The following is an 8,140-nucleotide window of genomic DNA, read 5'->3' as shown; positions in this document are numbered from 1 at the left end:
CAGCTTGTCGCATATAGCAGAAGTGTACGCGGGCAATGTGAACATACTGTCGAATGTGACCCCTACATTGTTGACGTATTTAGAGTTTGCAATTCTGCTACCATCGACCATGAAATTCAACTCAGTGTTCACCTCCATTTCGTGGACAGTGTGGCCGTAGATTTAGGGTCGGATATTTGCATATTCCCAGCCTGGAAAAAAGGATAATATCAGTAAAATAGGAGTTCAGCCTTACACAAATGACATCAGGGAAGGTGCCTGACGATAGGATCGAACAATCATCCGCATACATTACGATATCTCTGATGAGAAATTTAGTTTCACTTTGAGTATTCCAGTAGGTATATAGGCTAGCGGCTGCAGCAGTCATGATGTAAGCGGTAATTAGTGAACTCTCTGAAACTATGTAGGCCAATTAGCTCTCGCATGATTGATGAAAGTGCGGCTTTCAGAGATAATTAAATCAGTCGGTCTGCCCATGGAAACAATTACGGGGAGATAGTCTGACAGGTTGCCAGTTGACGTCATTTGTCAAACCAGGTACCACGATGGTTATATCTGGAGAACTGTGACACCCTCCTCTAATTCTGGTAGGTGTATCCACATTGACCGTGAAAAACGAAGGTCTATCAATTTGCTCAGCCAGAACTATAGTCATCTAGTCATTGCCGAGAACCGAATGCCACAACTCATGGTGAGCATCATTTGATCCAGTTTCAGTCGAGATAGGTCTGTATTGAAGAGAGTGGTGCAATAGGAAAGCTAATCCCCCACCTCTACTTCTTAGGCAAGCCTTCCTCAGGATGTTGTAACCAAGTGTTGCACAGTGTTGCTGCAGTAGACAAAAGTCGAAAAATGTGATGTTAACTTTTATATATGTTTACGTTTCTTTCTTACAGTAAACACATCAGATACGACGAATCTGAAAGAATTTTGTTGATATGTGCATCCATAACGAAGTTAGAGCTCATTAAATATGGAACAAATTTCCCAGGTAATCTAAAGCGATAATCATATGAAAATTAGACAATCACTAAAATAATTATTTTTGAAAATTTTGTTGATAATATTAAAAGTTTTGTATGGGGATTTGATGGGTGGGCTATAAATATTAAATTTAGTACAATAAGTTGACATAATCTTTTGATTGCCACCTTGGCTCTTGATTTCCGTTAATTGGGCATCCTTTCCGAAGCGAAATGTGTAAAAATATTCTGCCCATCCCTGCAACCTTCTGAGATATATCGGTTAAGATTTGGATATAGCCCCATACATATCTTTTTCGATTTTCGTACAACTCGTTCAATTTTGATCGAATAGGCTACAATTTTAATATGTATTATTTTCTTAGGCCCCTGAGTAGCTACACCGATTTTTACAAAAATCGGTACAGATTTGGATATTGCACCCATATATATCTTTCCAATGAACGGAAACAAACAAAACGATTCCCGTACCAATCACACAAAGCCACAAACTTTTCAGCTTCTCTGAATCATTTCATTCTCACAACCAAAAAGAACACAAACTTTTCAATGTAATACTTGTGCAAAAATTCTATTTTTGTGCACTTTTGTATGGAAGTGGCAACACTGTGGGACGTAGTCTGAAATGCATCACGACACCATTTAGAGGGGAAAGCCCAAAGAAAGCCTTCGGGCCTCCCCCTGGCTACGTCGGTGGTTGTAACCACCACAATCTCCACAATTTTTGGGAGATTTTTGTCAACGGGGACGCTTAGTGCCAATTTACATCTCCAAAATCGGGCGGCACCGTTACATGGGGACTATTCCAAAACGTTGACCTATGTTCACAAGGAACCCTAAATGCCACCCAACATCCAAAATAACAGAATAACGGGCGGTGCAGTTATATTATGCTATTCCAAAACGTTGATATGCGCGTATGTCCACAATTTTTGTTGGAGAAGATTTTTACCCACTATAAACCCTAAATGACAAAATTACATTCAATTTGGTCTGAAAATGTGGCGAAAATCTCCAAAATACCTGAAATGGGGCGGCGCCGTTATGTAGGGGGTATTCCAAAACGTTGACCGATATAGCCCATCTTCGATATTGGACTGCTTGCAATCAAAGACGTACCTGTGCAAAATTTTATATATGTATATATTTATTTTATATATGTATATTTGTTTGTATGCGTGAGTGATTGCCACAGACGGACGTACTGACTAGCGTAAATGGACTCTGAATTTTATCATGATGAAGAATATATATGTATACTTTAGAGGGTAGCAAATGATTATTTCAATGCCTAACAAACAAACAAGCAGGGATGCCAACTGTTCCGAGGTAAAAATCGCTACAGCCACATACGCACCATAGCACAGTGGATGCGCCCAACGACAAAAATCAAAAAAATCATTACATCGTTTTAAAAATTTAAAAACGCAAATCGCTTCAAAACTTTCCAAATTTTCCGTAACTCAACTTATTTTTTCCATTTTTCGCGGTTCTTAAGGAGAAAAAGCCTCACAAACATGACTAATTTTGAAGAAAAAAATGTATTTAAAAATGAGAAAAAAGGTTATATCCTAAGCGAATTTATATAAAAAAGGACTATTATATGAAAATTCCTCTAAATTGGAAGGGTTGCCATATATTTTGATTATAATATCGGTCAAAATGAAAATATTTAATATAGATGTATGGATTTCCCTAAAGTTTATGTTACTTTCCAAAAATTCGCAAGAATGGCCACTGGTACCAAATTGAAGCCCAGCGCATGTAGATTTCAAAACTGTATAGACTTTTTGCGGAAATTTGCGGTTTTGGCAGTTATGACAAAAATTTTAATTCCCGTTTTTAGTTACTGAATTTATATTTTTTTGGAATATTGTTAAGTAATTATATTATCCTTTCTTACATTTAATTTCAATATAATGTTTTTTGTGCTATTAGCGATTTCTATGGTCATGGTAATTAGAGCTGTAAAGAAAACTCGCGAAAGAAAAAAGATTTGGGTGTATTCACGTTAACAAATAATTTTTGGGACACCCTAATGTTGGACCACGTTAAAAAGTGGAGATTTTCCCAGCACTGAGAACCAAATACATTATAAAGTAACAAGAAAAGGATGGCAACCCTATATAGAGGATGTGGTCAAAAGTGGACCGATATGACGTTTCTTTATAAGATGGTGTTCTGAAGTCTGAGTTCATTATAAGAACATATTCGCTTAGAATATTTGGTTGGCATCTGCCTAAATAAATCGATAAAAATAATCATATAGGGAATATACCAAATAATGGACCAATGCTAACAATTTTTCGCAGGGAGGTTTACTATGCATTTAATACTCTTGGTACCGGATTACAGCAAATTCGCTTGAAAATGTGTTGGTAACAAAAAAATACTTCAATTCAGAATGATTCATTACATGACAACCACGCGAAATTTTAGATCTAGGACCCCAATATTTTACTTAGAGTATTTTTTAGGCTACTATGACCCATTGATAACAATTTCGGTTCGATTTATTATTTAGAAGTATTTTTGTCACACCTTTCCGTATAAGTGCCACGACTGTGCTTAGGTCTGTAGCGATTTTTACCTTAAAACAGTTGACATTCCTGCTTAAACAGTGGTTTTTGTACGTCAAAAATAACCACAAGTACGGGGAAAACCACCAACTTAGTACCTCTGCAAACAAGCTCAATAAACCCTCCACACTATGGTGGGGGTATAATAAGGGATCTGTTCATAGTACTTGTAGCTTTTAGCACTCCTCTTAGTGTATTCAGCTGACTGATTCCATTAACTTTTTAGTAATATGTACATTAGGGTTATGCATTTTTGACCTTTTTTCTCAAAAATAATTTCCAGTAGCGGGAATAAATGAACTTTTTCCTATTGATGACAAAAGTAATGTTTATTTTATTTAAGTATAAAAAAGTCTCGCACAAACTATTTTGAAAAAAATTTTTGAAAAAAAATATGAAATGAAAAAAGTTTCCTGTTGCACTAATGAATGGCCTTAGTCTATTATTGGCTATAATAGATTTTATTCCATTTAAATATTGAAAAAGGTCCCGCAAAAATCAATTTTAATTGATATGATATATGAAATAAAATGTTATATGATATCAAATTATATATATATGTAATGATATGATTATAAATTTAGTCAGAAATAAATGGTTTCAGTTATATATTTGCTTACAGTGACTTTTGTTTGTCAAAAAACTCACATAGAAACAAATTCAAATAGCTTTGTGCGTGAGATTTTTTATCGCATCATCTTAGTAGTGAAATTTTATTTAATCTTAGGTAAAAACTCATCAAAATACGATACAGGTATACAAAGTTGTAAAAATGCTATAACCCTAATGTACATAGGTGCGTGAATGACTGGAAGCTTCAACTAAAAACCACAAAATAATAACATAACTTAGGCCACAGGTGGTGCCCAAGATTGTCCTGACCGTTCAAAATTATTTGCATTCAATGTAAATAAAAAGGAACCAAACACATTACAAAAAGTACTGCACTTGCAATGCTGATTATGGCGAGGTACTACTCAACATAACGAACATCGTTGCTCCTTTTGGCACTGTTTGAATTTTATCCCAACTAATGTTGGTAGAAGAGTTGAGTTCTTGTTTTTTTCCTTTGACTCTTATTAGGCACGAAATTCTATGTTTCCTTTGCATTATCCCACAAAACTTGTTCTCAGCCTCTTCCTAATTCCCCCATGAATTTTGAGGTTACAAATGGAAAATGTTTTCTACCAAGTGATGGGCAAGAAGGTGGGCGAATCATAACATTTCTTTCAAACCAACAATAAAAAATTAAAAACAAAAAACAAAACTACAAAAAATGAACCACTGCAGTCAAAACACCCGGGGAAAAGGTTATGCCGCCACAACCACAACGCCAATGTACAGGGGCAAAAAGGTGTTGTTAACACCTTCAACAATACGTACAGAATTTTAAAAAGAATATTTGAAATTCTAATATTTTCGAAAAAGGTGGGAAGTTACATCCACATAGCCACAAAGCTCGAACACATACACACAAAACCCATTTGAGTGTCTGAGAAGAAGAAGAAATGGTTGGTACATGATTCGTTAGTATAAAAATAATCTTATAATTCAAACGAAAAATATTATAAATATTTAAAAAGTTAATCCTTTTAAAATCAACTCATTAAATATTGATTCTGGCTTTTTTTCTTTGTTTGTCTCTTCTTCTAGGTGCATCTATTGTTGGAATTCGTAGGCAGAGGGCAAAGGGGAAAGAAATTTTGGGTATATGTATGTGGATTTTCTTATTTTGTGAAAATTGAATTGAAAAGTCATTGCGGTTTGAAAAAAATCAAGAAATTTACCGTTATATGGGTAGCGTGGCCGAGCGGTCTAAGGCGCTGGTTTAAGGCACCAGTCTCTTCGGAGGCGTGGGTTCGAATCCCACCGCTGCCAAGTGATTTTTTTTTATTAACATATGTGTACAAATGTTTCTATTGTTGGTTTGGTATTAAAAATTCAACTAATCTGAGACATTTTACGGCAAGTATCCCAATGTTACGAACGACGTGTTAAGATGGCTTGGCATCATTTCTGAAGAAAAAAATTTCTGGCTGTTGAAAAATTTTAAAAGTTGGTAGAGAGAGGGTAATGATTCCCTTAGTGGGGTAACTAAAGAAATACCAAGTTAGTTATATATTACTGTTTTATTACTTCCCTTAGATCTGAGTTGTGGTTCCATCGATAACCGTGAGTAAAAGAGGCCGACTTTTATTTATTTATATTAGACATTTACATTTAAGTGACAGAAAGCAATGAAAAATACAAACAGGCCTAGATGTTAAGTTACTTATCATATTACAGACTGTTTTAACGGAGTTTAAAGAAAATATAAATTTCTGTAATTAATGAAAAAACAATTAAAATACGTTTTTTCATTAGTTATCGAAATTATAAGAATTTTAGTTTTACCGATTTTTGTTGGTAACGACACAAAATCCAAAATATTCGAAGTGGGGGCGTGCCGTGTCTCGAAAGAAGACTATTTTTCCCTATTTAAAAAATACGTTATTTTTGGAACATTTCTGGAGATAAAAATGGCTATTTCTCGGAAACTATAACAGATATTGTGTTCATTGTTTTTATACCCTCCACCATAGTATGGAGGTTATATTAAGTTTGTTTTTTTGTTCGTAACACATCGAACTAATCATTTGCGACCATATAAAGTATATATATTCTTGATCAGGATAAAAATCTAAGACGGACATGGCTAGACCGTCTGTATGTCTGTCCGCCTGTCGCAATCACTTTAGCGTTCGCAATAATTGAGCGAGAGCGCTATATTTTTGCACCGAGTGTCTTTTTTCCATAGCCAGGTCAAGTTCGAAGTTGGGCTATATCGGACCACTTTTTGGTATAGCCCCCATATAACGGTACCTTCCGATTTTCGGTGTTCATGGGATTTTAGCTAAATTTTTTGACCGAACTACCTGTAATTAGACAGTTGAGGTTCCTAGTAATCACAAAACATCTCCACCTAAAACTGTCAACATAGGTCCATGTTTTGGTATAGCCCCCATATAACGTTACCTCCCGATTTTCGGTATTTTGAAGATTTTAGCTAAAATTTTTGATAGTTGAGGTTCCTAGTAATCACAACACATCTCCACATTAAACTGTCAACATAGGTCCATGTTTTGGTATAGCCCCCATATAACAGTACCTCCCGATTTTCGGTATTTTGTGTCTTTTAACTACACTTTTTTACCAAACTACCTACAATTGAACATTTGAGGTTCCCAGTGGCCACAAAACATCTGCACCAAAAACCATCAACATAGGTCCATGTTTTAGTATAGCCCCCACATAACGGTACCTCCCGATTTTTTGTATTTTGAGCATTTTAGCTACAATTTTTGACCGAAATACATGTCATTTGGTGTTCCTAGTAATCACAAAACATCTCCACCTAAAACAGTCGACATAAGTCCATGTTTCGGTATAGCTCCCATATAACGGTACCTCCCGATTTTGGTATTTTCAGGATTTTAGCTAAAATTTTTCACCGAACTACCTGTAATTTGACAGTTGAGGTTCCTAGTGATAACAAAACATCTCCACTAAACACTGTCAACAGAGGACCATATTTTGGTATAGCCCCCATGTAACTGTATCTTCTATTTTGGGGATTTTATCTGCATTTTTTGACCGAACTACCTGTAATTTCACGTGTGGGGTTCCCAGTGGTCACAAAACATCTCCACTAAAAACCGTCCATGGGTCCATGTTTGACCGAACTATTTGTAATTCGAAAAATTGTCCACATACATAAGTCCATGTGTTGGTAGAGCCCCCATATACACCGAAAAAAATTTTAGCCATTTGATAAAAAAGTCAAAGATTCAATCAAAAATGTATCGATTTTCCGGCGATAAAAAAATTGTCATTTTGACAAAATTCGATAAAATTATTTGATCACAAAATAAAAATACAACTGATAAAATATTTCACATATTGACAAAAATATTTATCAAAATATTCCACATATTCCATTTTATCAGTTCAATATAAAAAATCAATAAATATTTTAGGCAATATGTGAAATATTTTATCAATCGATTTTACGGAACTATTATATTGGGGGTTGTGAGTGTGTACAAAACTCACTTACTTGGCCCTGTAAAAAATATTTGTTGCTCTTTTCCCACTTTGGAATATCGTTTTGTTCCCACCAGAAACCCTGTTACCATTATGGCCACTAAAAGTCAAACAAGTAAAAAGGAATCTGTCGACTTTGCCGACAAAGATATACACTAAGCCAGAGTGAATTGAAAATTTCATTTATGGAGAGATTGAATACCGTATACACAACCAAAATCCATTTTCCCCAAAAAAAAAAAAAATGTTTTCAAAATTTTGTGACCCTTTTGGACGAATGAATTTGCCGACAAATATATGGATTTGATTAAAGCTCAAAAGGGTTGCCCTCCTTGGCAATGAAGAAATGTACCGACATAGTTCATTTTGGAAGTGGATTTCATTTTGGGGGTCATTCCTTCGGTAACGTCTACCAGTCATTGTAGTTGCTCAACGTATAATTTAGCGCTTTTGAACCATTATGCCAGCATAGACTTGCCGACGAAAAACATA

General features: G+C 35.2%; 1 non-coding gene across 1 annotated transcript; it reads left to right on the top strand.

Annotated features, from left to right (window-relative positions):
• Positions 1-5,361: 5,361 nt before the first annotated feature.
• On the top strand, positions 5,362-5,443 carry TRNAL-AAG (transfer RNA leucine (anticodon AAG)). The gene has a single exon. It is a non-coding gene; the product is annotated as a tRNA-Leu (tRNA).
• The last annotated feature ends 2,697 nt before the right edge of the window (positions 5,444-8,140 follow it).

This window comes from Musca autumnalis, unplaced genomic scaffold, assembly GCF_047663935.1.
Source record: "Musca autumnalis isolate F117 unplaced genomic scaffold, ASM4766393v1 scaffold_5, whole genome shotgun sequence".
Taxonomy (NCBI): domain Eukaryota; kingdom Metazoa; phylum Arthropoda; class Insecta; order Diptera; family Muscidae; genus Musca; species Musca autumnalis.
Note: the sequence above shows the minus strand (reverse complement) of the source record. Positions and strands in the feature narration are given on the sequence as shown.